Source organism: Ahaetulla prasina, chromosome 1, assembly GCF_028640845.1.
Source record: "Ahaetulla prasina isolate Xishuangbanna chromosome 1, ASM2864084v1, whole genome shotgun sequence".
Taxonomy (NCBI): Eukaryota; Metazoa; Chordata; class Lepidosauria; order Squamata; family Colubridae; genus Ahaetulla; species Ahaetulla prasina.
The window spans coordinates 145,004,724-145,017,719 of NC_080539.1; positions in this window are offsets into that span (position 1 = coordinate 145,004,724).

A 12,996-nucleotide genomic window follows, 5' to 3' on the forward strand; every position below is an offset into this window, starting at 1 on the left:
TAGTTAGTTCTGTTTGCTTAAGAGCCATTCATAAACTGTAAAATCTACCAAAAGAGAAAAAGAAACTTTTCTTCTTAAACATTGTGATAAAGAAAAAGGTAAAAGGAGAAAAAAATCATTAACAGTTCTTGTAAAAGTAGCTTGTTATATTCTTCTTCTTTATAGTTTCGTTTTCCTTTGTTTATTGCAAACGCCATTTTAAATCCACTCAAGTTGAAAGTTAGTTCAAAGGAAAGCTATTTATGAGCTGAAGTTAAGATTTATTACTTGCAAATTCTTGCTAGTCCTCCTGCTTTGCTCTGTCTGTGTTGAATTCTCTTTAGGAATAAATCTTGACACAGAGATGGTCGCGGCTTCGCTCTGTATAAACAGAAGCACCCTGTGGAGAGTCAGGCTAAAGGGGAGCTCTTGATCCCCTGGTTAAATTCCAGGGGATCCCGGGGAGCTCTACCCAAATCCTGACCACTCTTCCCTCCCCCTTCATCCGGGGGAGGGAATCCCAAACCGTTTGACAGCCCATGTACGCTGTCAGGGACGGTTTGACGAAACCCAGGGCAGACGATCCCAAAGGAACGTCCGCGAAGCCTGCGTTGCCACCGGAAGCCTCAGCCGGTGATATTTTTAAGAGTTTTCCACATGTTTGCTGGTTCATTTGCTGAAAATTGATTCTTTAGCTTTTCAGAGTAGCTTCTTTTTGCTGCTCTTATCTCCCTTGTTAGTGCATTTCTGGCCTGATTGTACAGCATTTTATCACCTTTTCTGTAGGCTTCCTCTTTGGAATGTCGTAGCTGCTTAAGTTTAGGTGTAAACCAAGGTTTGTTATTACTGTGTATTCGCAAGTTCCTTGTAGGTACACATAGGTCTTCACAGAAGCTGACATATGATGTTACAGTATCTGTGAGTTCATCCAGGTCTGCAGAGGTATCTTTAAAAATATTCCAATCAGTGCAGTCAAAACATGCCTGTAGCTTTAATTCTGATTCCTCCGTCCAGGTTTTCACTGATTTAATTATTGGTTTTATGGCTTTAAGTCTTTGCCTGTAAGCAGGTACAAGGTGAATCATGCAATGATCAGAGTGTCCTACAGCTGCACGTGGTAAAGACCGATAGGCATCTTTTAGTGTTGTGTAGCAGTGGTCTAGAGTATTCTTGCCTCTGGTGGGACAATTGACATGCTGAAAGTATTTTGGTAGTTCTTTCCTTAAGTTTGCCTTGTTTAGATCTCCCAAAACAATGGCCAGTGAATCAGGGTGTTTGGCTTCAGCCTCCATGATTTGGTCAGCTAGAGTTCGTAATGCCTCGTTTACACAGGCTTGTGGTGGGACATAAACAGCAATTAGAAGAAATGAGGAAAATTCACGAGGCGAATAGTAAGGTTTGCAGTTGATAATTAGAGTCTCTAAATTGTTGTCACAGAATTTGTAAATTATGTTAAAATCTTGACACCAGGTTGAATTAATATATAGGCATAAGCCTCCTCCTTACTTTTACCAGATGTTTCTGGAATCCTGTCTGATCGTTCAATTTGAAATCCTGGAATGTTCAGGCTGCTATTTTCAATTGATTCATTTAACCAGGTTTCAGAGAAGCATAGGACTGCTGAATTGCGAAAATCAGAATAGTATTTGTTTAAGAGGAGTATTTCATCCATCTTATTTGCAAGTGAGCGTATATTTGTTAGGAAAATTGAAGGCAGAGGAGTTTTAGTGCGAGTTCTTAGCTTGATTAAGATCCCAGATCTTTTACCTCGTTTCCTTCGTTTCCGTCGTTTGGTTTTTTTAGTAATCCATGGCTCCGTGGGAATTGCCTCCTCCTGTGTTAGAATCTCCTCCGTGTTTGTAAAGACAGGCGGGGGTGAGATTAAAGAAAGCTGCTCCTTAAAGAAATGTTCCTTAATTTTTAGCAGATGGTCTCGTGAGTAGGAAATCCGTAGTGAGTCACAGAGAACAATTAGAAATAAAGAAACAATTAGAGAGCATTTCACCGAGGCAGCCTTCGTCGGCGCCATCTTAGGTGGATACTCTTACTTAGAAGAGTAAAACACAAAGAGGCGGGATAATTAGAACTCTCTAATGTTTGTGCCTTACATCAATCACACTAGATTTTTCTGTAGGTAAATTACTAAGTAAAATAAAACTACGTTTTAGGCAATACACAATTGTTATTTAACTTGTACCTTGACATAGTGGTGTGACTTTACACCTGGTCACAAAACCCCAATATCATTTCACTCAACTACTGCATTAGAATGATGATTAAAAGTCCGTGGTAACGTTTTTCCTTTTCTACACTTGTATTAAGAGGCTGGTAAAATGTGAACAGGAAATAGCCAAAAGCTGCAATCTTAAATTTATTGATTTAGTAATTAACGCTAATTGAATTTTAGACTGCGCTGTTTTGGCTACAAAGGGAAAAGATGTGTCAGAATGTGTTGGTGTTTTCTTAAAACTGTTTAGGGATTAAAAGGATTGCATGGCTGCCATGTTAGGAGTGTATATCTGTATGTGTCTGTGCTTCTCTATGTGTGTTTCTCTGTGTGTTTGTGTGTACAGGTATTTATTTTATTTATTTATTTTTATTTATTTATTTATTTATCACATTTGTATACCGCCCTATCTCCCTAGGGACTCAGGGCAGTTCACAGGCAAATAAAAAAGGTACATATAAATACAAAATAAAAAAACTTATTCTACATAGCCAAATTTTTAAAAGAACAATATAAATAATAAAACCCATTAAAACCAATATAAATTTAAAATCTAATCCAGTCCTGCGCAGATGAATAGATGTGTTTTAAGCTCGCGGCGGAAGGTTCGGAGGTCCGGAAGTTGACGAAGTCCTGAGGGGAGTTCGTTCCAGAGGGTGGGAGCCCCCACAGAAAAGGCCCTTCCCCTGGGTGTCGCCAAATGGTACTGCCTGGCCGACGGCACCCTGAGGAGTCCCTCTCTGTGAGAGCGCACGGGTCGGTGAGAGGTATTCGGTAGCAGTAGGCGGTCCCGTAAGTAGCCCGGCCCTATGCCATGGAGCGCTTTAAAGATAATTACCAAAACCTTGAAGCGCACCCGGAAGGCCACAGGTAGCCAGTGCAGTCTGCGCAGGAGAGGTGTCACATGGGAGCCACGAGGGGCTCCCTCTATCACCCGCGCAGCTGCATTCTGAACTAACTGAAGCCTCCGGATGCCCCTCAAGGGGAGCCCCATGTAGAGAGCATTGCAGTAGTCCCTGACTTTCAACCACAAATGAGTCCTCCGTTACTGTTGCTAAAACATTTGTTAAGTGAATTTTGCCCCATTTTATGACATTTCTTGCCACAGTTGTTAAGTGAATCACTGCAGTTGTTAAAGGTAGTGACACAGTCAGAAAAGAAGATCACATGAAGCTGGGACTCGGCAACCATCATAAATACGAGTCAGTTGCCAAGCAATGTGACTGACGTGAACTTTGATCACATGACTACGGGGATGCTGCAACAATCATAAGTCACTTTTTTTCAGTGCCGTTGTAACTTAGAAAGGTCACTGTTATAAGTCAAGGACTACCTATATATGAATTGGGTGGAAATTGTAGCTATCATCAGCATCAAGGCACCATATACAGCACTTTTGGTGGGGTCCTTGGTGCTCTCTCAGCTTGGTTGTTTTCTTGCAGATATTTCACTACAGAGCTGGGTAACATCACTAGTGCTGGCACCATCTCATCTGGTTTTATTCTCACATTGGCAGCCATGCACAATATAGTTGGAGTGGATGACTGGCCCTAGGTCATTCTGTCTGCCTTCACGACTAGTGGTGGATTATACTTGATTCTCCCCATCCTAGTTCAGCACCTTAACCTCTGTATCATCCCGATTCTCAGAGATAACTGTGCCACAGATGGAATGGGAGCTATTATCTCTTTTCACATTGTGTGACGCTATCTTGATAAAATGCTGGTTCAAGGAGGTGGGGTTTTGTTTTTGTTTTAGATTTTTAACCCACTTTTTTTCCCCCTACACAATTCAAGGCATCAAACCAGTGGTGGGATGCTCCCAGTTCACTCCAGTTCTGGAGAGCTGGTAGTAAAAATCTGCTGGCGTTTGGAGAACCAGTAGTAATGGCTGGCTGGCCACGCCCCCAAATCGGTTCCCTGATCATCAGAGGTTTGGTTTTTTTACTTTTAAAAACATATTTTCTTCAGCCGAAAAAAAGGTTTTAAAAAGTAAAAAAAAAAGCCTTTGACGATCTGAAAAGATTGTTAAAACAAAAGGTTTTAAAAGGCTCCTCTGGCGATACCAGCTGAGTTAAGAGGTTCTGAGCTGCAATTAGGCAACTTCAGCTGGGATGTTAGAGGAGCCTTTTACAATCTTTTTTTCCTCTGGCCCACCCAATCCCCACTCCTCACTTATCTAATTATTTACTGCTCCTTTCAGGCTCGCTTTCCTTCGGCTTCTGCAATCAGTTGCATCAGCTAGCAACTGAATCTGCCTGCCTGAAATCCATGTCCTCAGTGAGTAACTGAATCTGCCTTTGCTGGCTGAGGAACTCTGGGAGTTGAAGTCCACAAATCTTAAAGTTACTAAGGTTGGAGACCCCGATCTAAAAAATATAAATAAAATAAAATAATAAAATAAAATATTTGTGCAGCTTTCTGAGATTTGGTGCATTTTTGTAGTGTTTCACTCTAACTACACAAACACACAAAATCTCACAAAGCTGTATGTGGCATTTTGTGTGTGTGTGTGAGTGAGTCAGTTGTGTTGTGTGTGTGTAAAGTGTGAAAGTTGGTTTTTGAGCTTTTTGTGGCTGTGTGAGGTTCCTGCTGTTGCAGGGGCCATTTTGCGTGAAGTGCAGTTGCTTTTACATTGTGTTTGAGTCTGTTGTGTTGTGTTGTGTGTCCCTTCGCAAGGACTTGGAGGCAGCTTCTCTGAGGAAAAGAGGAGGCAGCAAAGCTCTGGCTGTCCCCTGGGAGAAAGCGCCCTGTCTCTGCAGCATTGGTCATGTGACTGACTGGGCATGGCCAACTTGATGTCACTCACAGCAAGATGCAGCCCCACCTTGCCCACCTTGTCACATGACCACCAAGCCACGTCCACCAAATAAGCCACACCCACAGAACCTGTAGTAAAAAAAATTGGAACCCACCCCTGCAGCAAACATACCAAACTCCTTCCTCCTTCTGTTTTTCTCACATCAAATCCTGGGAGATGAATTGGGCTGAGAGAGAATGACTGGGCCAATGTTACTCACCTGTTTTCTTTTTTTAATGCCTCACAATTGGCTTCTAGGTTTCCTGGGTCTCTCATGTGCTCTATGAGTGTCATAAAGAAGAGTCACTATTTGTGGATCACATAATCTGAGAATCAGGATGATACAGGGGTTAAGGTGCTGGACCAGGATGGGTCAAATCAGTTTCAAGACTTTTAGCTATGAGGACAAATTAAAAACAGTCTGTATAAGAGTAAATCTCTGGTCCCGGTGACCAACCCAGATTTGATCTTGCATATAATTATTCTTCAAAATCTTTATTAATTCCTTGGTAGGCAAACACAGGTTGTTTTGTGAGAAGTGTATCTGATTTTGATGCCATTGGGACGGGGGGTGAAAGGATATTTCAGAACCATTTTGGGCAGTGACTTCTCTATTAGCCACCCAGTTCTTTTGGGGTGTCCTCTGGCAGGCAGGCAGGCTACCAATCGGAGAAGTGGATGTTGCGATGTGAAGCACAGAAGAATTGGAGAGATTGTAGTGGATAAGAGGTCATCCTTTTCTGATTTACATGGGAAGCAACTTGTAAGGCCAGTAAGACCCTTAATAAACATACTGTAATCTCATTAGCACTTCAAGCCATTTAGACTGATTCCATTTGATATCTTCTATTATGCATTTTGCCTCTTATATACTTTTTCTTTATTTCCATTTTAACAAACAGCAACACTGACATCCAGTGTCTAGTTAAATTAATAACAGTGGTGTAATCCCTGTGGATGTTCTAGATAGTAACATTTCTTGTGTCTGGGATGTTCCTCAAAAGCAACGGTTGGCTAACCAGATATGACTATTTAGATAAATATTGATCAAATATTTATTCTGATAGGCAGAGATATACTGAATAATCAACACCAGTATTGTTGCAAAATTGATTTTCTACCAACCTCAACAAGCAGTCTAATCCATTATAGGAAGAGTGATGATTAAATCAGAATAGACAGTCAAAGTCATGTCTTTCTTCCACAGGTACATTTAATGAACAATGTTGTCTTTCTTTCAGATTTCATGCCTTTATCTTGATTTTATGAGTTACTGAATATCAAGTTTCTTTAAAAAAAAGAAAAAAAATATTATAAGGAAACTTGGAACTGAGGAATAGCTTTTGAAAATAGTAAATTTTAAATGTAAGGGGCGTGCATAAGAGCACAAGGGTACCTACCGTTCCTGTCCTATTATTTCCTTTCGTTATATCCAATTAATATCATTATTATATACTCATGCTTATATATATACTTATATATTGTTTAGTTATTTCATGCTTATGCTTATATATACTGTTGTGACAAAATAAATGAATAAAATAAATGTGTCATTAATTGTGCAATCAGTGAGACCCAAATATATATAGATATATTCCCGCTTTGTTATAGTTGCCCTTTGCTTCGCAGAAAATTGTTTTAAATGGTAGAAGAAGCACTTGCAAGGATAACGCAGGAATCCATAAGCATGTAGAGATTGAAATTCAAGCATGAAAGCTACCTGAGCTAAGAACAGAGACGGTGTCATGGTGATAAAAACTAAACAGGGCTGCAGGGAAGAAAGGCAGTCCTGAATGATTCACGGTTTATAATTAGCTGTGGGTTAGAATATTATCTCAGATTCTAGGCAACAGAAGTGATAGTTATTCTTATTTTTTTTCCTGCCCCACAGAAGACTTTGATAAATTCCAACCCATGTACCTGGATTGTAGATTTTGAATGGGTAACAATAGTAATTGTCATAACCTGCTTGGAAAGCTTTGTCCTTATTTCTCAACTTACGTTTGTTAGTGACTGTTCAAAGTTATAACAGCACATAAAGTCATTTATGACCGGTTCTCATCCTTATGATTGTTTCAGTATCCACAGGATCATAAAATAAACAAAAATTTATATATATATTTTAGTTTTTATTTTAAAAAATAAATAAAAATTTGGGCATTTGGCAACGTTTTTTTTAAACCAACCAGGTTTAAAGCAGGTTTTTTTAAACTAACTTTATTAACCAATTTTATCAGGTTTCAAGTACAAATTGGCTTGTATTTATGATGGTTGCAGCATTCTGAGGTCATGTGATCGCCATTTGCGATCTTCCCAACCAGCTTATGATAAGCAAAGTCAATGGGGGAAGTCTCTGGAACGAACTCCCCCCTGGTTTGCGTCAATTACCTGACCTTCGGACCTTTCGCCGTGAATTGAAAACGTATTTGTTTATCCAAGCGGGACTGGCTTGATTTTTAAATTTTTAAATTTCTGAATTCTAATAATTTTAACTGGGGTATTTTATTATGGGTCTAATTCAACGGTTTTAATTTTCGGCCATTTATAAAATATGTATTTTAATTGTTGTTTTAATTTGTACACTGTATTGTTTTAAATTTGCCTGAGTCCTTCGGGAGAAGGGCGGTATAAAAATCTAAATAATAAATAAAATAAATGTGTCATTAATTGTGCAATCAGTGAGACCCAAATATATATAGATATATTCCCGCTTTGTTATAGTTGCCCTTTGCTTCGCAGAAAATTGTTTTAAATGGTAGAAGAAGCACTTGCAAGGATAATGCAGGAATCCATAAGCATGTAGAGATTGAAATTCAAGCATGAAAGCTACCTGAGCTAAGAACAGAGACGGTGTCATGGTGATAAAAACTAAACAGAGCTGCAGGGAAGAAAGGCAGTCCTGAATGATTCACGGTTTATAATTAGCTGTGGGTTAGAATATTATCTCAGATTCTAGGCAACAGAAGTGATAGTTATTCTTATTTTTTTTTCCTGCCCCACAGAAGACTTTGCTAAATTCCAAACCATGTACCTGGATTGTAGATTTTGAATGGGTAACAATAGTCATTGTCATAACCTGCTTGGAAAGCTTTGTCCTTATTTCTCGACTTACGTTTGTTAGTGACTGTTCAAAGTTATAACAGCATAAAGTCATTTATGATCGGTTCTCATCCTTATGATTGTTTCAGTATCCACAGGGTCATAAAATAAACAAAAATATATATATATATTTTAATTTTTATTTTAAAAAATAAATAAAAATTTGGGCATTTGGCAACTTTTTTTTTTAACCCAATCAGGTTTAAAGCAGGTTTTTTTAAACTAACTTTATTAACCAATTTTATCAGGTTTCAAGTACAAATTGGCTTGTATTTATGATGGTTGCAGCATTCTGAGGTCATGTGATCGCCATTTGCGACCTTCCCAACCAGCTTATGATAAGCAAAGTCAATGAGGGAAGTCTGATTCAATTAACAACCACACGATTCACTTAAAAAAACATTGCGTTTGGTTTAACAACCATGCCCCCCCCCAAAAAAGGTCATAAAATCAGTTATTAAACAACTTGTTTAATAACTGCTTTGCTTAGCAGTGGAAATTCTTCATCTCAATTAGGGTCATAAGTCAAGGACCACCTGACATTTCTCCTGCCCTGTCCTTCTCATATCTCTCCATTATCCTTGTCAAGAGTTTAGTTTCTGAAATTTACCTTTCAACATGGAATGTTTTAATCTATGACAAATTTTCTAATAGATGGTGGGTTATGCCAAAAAGCATGCATTATGATATTATAACAGAGTAACGGCCACATGATTTATGCTTGAGTTGAATGTTACATTAGTGGTATTGGCATAATCCACATGTAAATCAGATTTGACAGTTTGAATGATTATTACTTTGAGGAGCTACTGCATGACATGGTGTAGTTTGTTGCAGCTGGTCGTTCATGGACCAGCTGGTACGTGTATTTGATTGGTAAATGGTATGTGTATTTCCCTTTTTTTGTGCTATCTGAATATGTATGCATTGCTAGGCATAATATTTTTGGGTGAGAGAAGCCTTTTTCATGTTGAAGATGGAGGGAGGGAGGGATAGAAGAGATAGATGAAAGATGGATGGATGGATGGATGGATGGAGAGAGAGAGAGAGAGAGAAAGACAGACAGACAGACAGACCGTCAAGCAGACAGATGATAGACAGATAAATAGAGATTTTGAAAACAGTCATTTATATAGATTTCTACATCCATGAGAATCAACAATCTGGGGAGGTTAAGACTTGACCATGTATGGGCATTTCTATCAGCACGGTACGAGGGAGGGGCAGATATGGCGGAAGTAGGGGCTCATATCATGTTCAGGGAGTGCGCTCTTGCTGTTTGCAAGCGATTGTGCACTCCGGGCCCCTAGACTTCACTCGTGCCCTGAGTGGCTTTATCCCTCGGAACCTGGACCTTCGATTGATGCTATGCAATGCCAGGTCCGTTATGAATAAGGCCCCCCTCATAGCCGATCTTATTCAAGAGGGGGGTGCGGACCTAATGGGCATTACGGAGACCTGGTTGGGTGCAGAAGGGGGGGTTTCCCCTTACTGAGATGTGCCCACCAGGCTTCCGTGCATTCCATCAGCCGAGGGCCCAGGGTAGGGGTGGGGGCGTAGCAGTTGTTATCAACGAGAGTCTGGAACCGAGGGAGGTCGCTGTCCCGCAGATAGCCGGCTGTTAAACCCTCCTAGTGAAGTGGGGCCGTGGGTTGCACGTGGGCTTGCTGATTGCATACCTGGCTCCTTGCTACGTAACGGCAGCCCTGCCCGAGCTGCTGGAGATGATAGCCGGGACGGCGGTTGAGACCCCCAGACTTATGGTTATGGGGGATTTCAACTTGCCATCGGCGGGCAAATTGTCAACGGCAGCTCGGGAGTTCATGGCTTCCATGACGGCCTTGGACCTGACCCAGTTAATTAATGGTCCCACCCACACTCGGGGTAACACACTGGACTTGATTTTTGTCTCGGGACAGTGGCTAAATGATCTGGAGTTAGGGGAGTTAATATTTAAACCCTTGTCATGGTCAGATCATTTACTCCTTCAGCTAGACTTTCGAACCGCTGCACCGCACCGCAGGGAGACGGAACCAGTTCGATGGTTCCGTCCCAGGTTTCTGACGGAGCTTGGGCCATTTCCGAGGGACTTAGCCCACGGCTCGGCCAAGAAACTGGTCGCCACCTGGAAGGAGGCGAGGGTTGGGGCTTTAGACCGTGTCGTGCCTTTGCAGCCTCTGACCCGGCGACGAACTCGAACAGCTCCTTGGTATAACGAGGAGCTGAGAGAGATGAAGCACTGGAAAAGACGCCTAGAGAGTGCTTGGAGGTCCAGCCGCTCCGAACCCGACCAAACACTAGCGAGGCCGCATATTCAGACCTACCTAGTGGCGATGAGAGTGGCGAAACATAATTATTTTTCCGCTCTTATCGCATCGGCAGATAATCGCCCAGCCACCGTGTTTAGGGTGACCCACTCCCTGCTTATGCAGGAGGCTCGGGAGGACCCCTTGCAGGGGCGTGTTGAGGATTTTGTACAGTATCTGTCCGATAAAATCGCTCGGATTCGGGACGGACTGGACACTGATTGGATAGATCTGGGTGGGATGGCGGGGACGAGTCTTGAGAGTATTATCTGGGCTGAGTTCGATCCTGTGACTCCTGATGACATGGACAGGTTGTTGGGTAGGCTGAATCCCACCACATGTTTATTGGACCCATATCCCTCCTGGATGGTACTGGCCACACGGGAGATTACACGAGGCTGGCTCCTGGGAGTTACCAACGCTTCTTTGTTGGGGGGCACTTTCCTCACCACCTTGAAAGAGGCAGTGGTGAGGCCCCTCCTCAAGAAGCCCTCCCGGGACCCAGCTGTATTAGCGAACTATTGTCCAGTCTCCAACCTTCGCTTTTTGGCGAAAGTTGTTGAGAGTGTGGTGGCATATCAGCTTCCTCAATACCTGGAGGAAACTGTCTATCTGGACCCATTCCAGTCCGGTTTCAGACCCGGATACAGCACCGAGACGGCTTTGGTCGCATTGGTGGATGACCTCTGGAGGGCTCGGGACAGGGGATGTTCCTCTGTCCTGGTCCTGTTAGATCTCTTGGCGACTTTTGATACCATCAACCATGGTATCCTGCTCTGCTTATTTGAAAGACTATACACAAGAAAAATATATTTTAGAATGGAAAATGTGGATTGATTATATTCAAATAAGTATCAGATAAAAAAATATCAAATAGCATATGAGTAAATTTAGGAAATATTTTGTATTAGATATATTTCTGAAGGAGAGGGGAATTGAGAGTGTGATTAAGTGTGGAGTGACTAGAGATTATAATTTAGGAATTATTTTGGATTATGATTGTTAGTTTTGATACCCTGCATTTTGTTCTGGGAAGTCGGGGTGGGGGGGGTAAGGGGGAGGGGAACTGGGGGGGGGGTTTGAGGGTAGAGATGGAGTGATGGTTAATGTACAGGGATTATTGAAGAATTAATGTAGGGTCGGGTCTGCCCAGTTACCATTTTAGAACGGTGGGGAGGGAGAAAAGAGAGAGTAGGAGGTAGGAAAGAGGAGAAGAGGAAGGAAGAGGGGTAGAAGAGGGAGAAGGAGTGGAGGGTGGAGGGAGGAGAGGATGTAGATAAGAGAAGGAGAGGAAGGTTTGGAAAGAAGGCAGAAGAAGGTAGAAGAGGGAAGAGAGTTAAAAAGGGGGGTGGTGACTGGGCAAGCCCGACTAATTGTATATAATTGTACATTGGATGAATTATTTGATATGATTGTAAAAATAAAACTTTTTTATAAAAAAAAAACAAAAACCATGGTATCCTGCTGCGGCGGTTGGAGGGACTGGGGGTGGGAGGCACCGTTTATCGGTGGTTCTCGTCCTATCTCTCTGACTGTTCTCAGACGGTGTTGGCAGGGGGGCAGAGATCGACCCCAAGGCGCCTCACTTGTGGGGTGCCTCAGGGGTCTGTTCTCTCACCTCTCCTGTTCAACATCTACATGAAGCTGCTGGGTGAGGTCATCCGTGGTTTCGGGGTGGATTATCACCTGTACACTGATGATACTCACTGTACATCTCCATCCCGAACCACCCCAACGAAGCCGTTGAGGTGATGGGCCAGTGTCTTGAAGCCGTGCGGGCCTGGATGGGGAGGAACAGGCTCCAGCTCAACCCTTCTAAGACTGAGTGGCTGTGGGTTCCGGCGTCCTGGTACAGTCAGCTTACGCCATCGCTGACTGTTGGGGGGGAAGTTCTGACCCCCAGGGAAAGGGTGTGCAACTTAGGCATTCTCCTGGACGATCGGCTGTCCTTAGAAGAACACTTGACGGCTGTCGCCAGGGGAGCATTTTATCAGGTTCACCTGATTCGCCAGTTGTGCTCCTTCTTTGACCGGGACTCCTTACGCACGGTCACTCATGCCCTCGTCACTTCCTGCCTGGACTATTGCAATGCTCTCTACATGGGGCTGCCCTTGAAGAGCACCAGGAGGCTCCAGCTAGTCCAGAATGCAGCCGCGTGGGTGATAGAGGGAGCACCGCGTTGCTCCCATATAACACCCATCCTGCGCAGCCTGCACTGGCTGCCAATAGCCTTCCGGGTGCAATTCAAGGTGATGGTTACCACCTTTAAAGCGCTCCATGGCTTAGAACCAGGATATTTGCGAGACCACCTTCTGCCACCGATTGCCTCCCAACAACCTGTGCGCTCCCACAGAGCGGGCCTCCTCAGGGTGCCATCAACCAAACAATGTAGGTTGGCGGCCCCCAGGGGGAGGGCCTTCTCTGTGGCAGCACCAGCCCTATGGAACGAGCTACCTCCGGGGTTACGCCAACTCCCCAACCTCCAGGCCTTCAAACGTGAACTGAAGACCTTATTATTTCATCGATCGGGACTAGCCTAAGAAATATTTTAGCGAAATTTTAAACGGGTTTTAAATCGATCTTTGA